This window comes from Camelina sativa, unplaced genomic scaffold, assembly GCF_000633955.1.
Source record: "Camelina sativa cultivar DH55 unplaced genomic scaffold, Cs unpScaffold05401, whole genome shotgun sequence".
In the NCBI taxonomy this organism is placed as follows: Eukaryota; Viridiplantae; Streptophyta; class Magnoliopsida; order Brassicales; family Brassicaceae; genus Camelina; species Camelina sativa.
Window position 1 is genome coordinate 1 of NW_010926487.1, and position 565 is coordinate 565.

Genomic DNA, 565 nt, shown 5'->3' on the forward strand with positions numbered 1-565 from the left:
CACATTCTTGTACTGAACTTTCTCAACATTGAAACCTGTATAAGAAAGAAGTTCAAAATCCTCAGCAAACAAGTCCTAAGATAGTTAAAAAAAAACGCTTTGAGCAATCTGACCTACCGATTGTGGGAACAGTTGAGAGAACTTCTCCTATGTGGAGCTTGTACAGTATCGTTGTCTTCCCAGCCGCATCTAGACCCAACATAACGACCTAGTAAACGAAACACACAACCAAGAGATCATCACAATCATATTTGAGAAACCCTAAACCACAGAAGATTAGTCATAAGAAACACCACAAAAACCTCTAGTAATTGAGCTGGGTTGGTCAATATACACAAAACAAAAGCTGGACTACTGAATAAGATCAATCATATATAATTCGTAACAAATGAATGAAGGAAGGAACACAAGATATAGGTTAACATACGAATCCAACAAAAAGGGGAAGAAGGATTCAGTAAACAATCAATAAGCAATAAAAGGAAAATATAATAAAAAGCGGAAGGGACGAGAGAAAGAGAGAGTAGTAGTACCCTCATCTCCTGGTTTCCGAAGAAAGTATCGA

At 37.2% G+C, this 565-nt stretch overlaps 1 long non-coding RNA gene across 1 annotated transcript; it reads right to left on the minus strand.

The window, feature by feature from the left end:
* Positions 1–565, minus strand: LOC104774765. The gene is made up of 3 exons (XR_765495.1): positions 534–565; positions 118–208; positions 1–35 (listed from the first exon to the last, which is right to left on the minus strand). It is a non-coding gene; the product is annotated as an uncharacterized LOC104774765 (long non-coding RNA).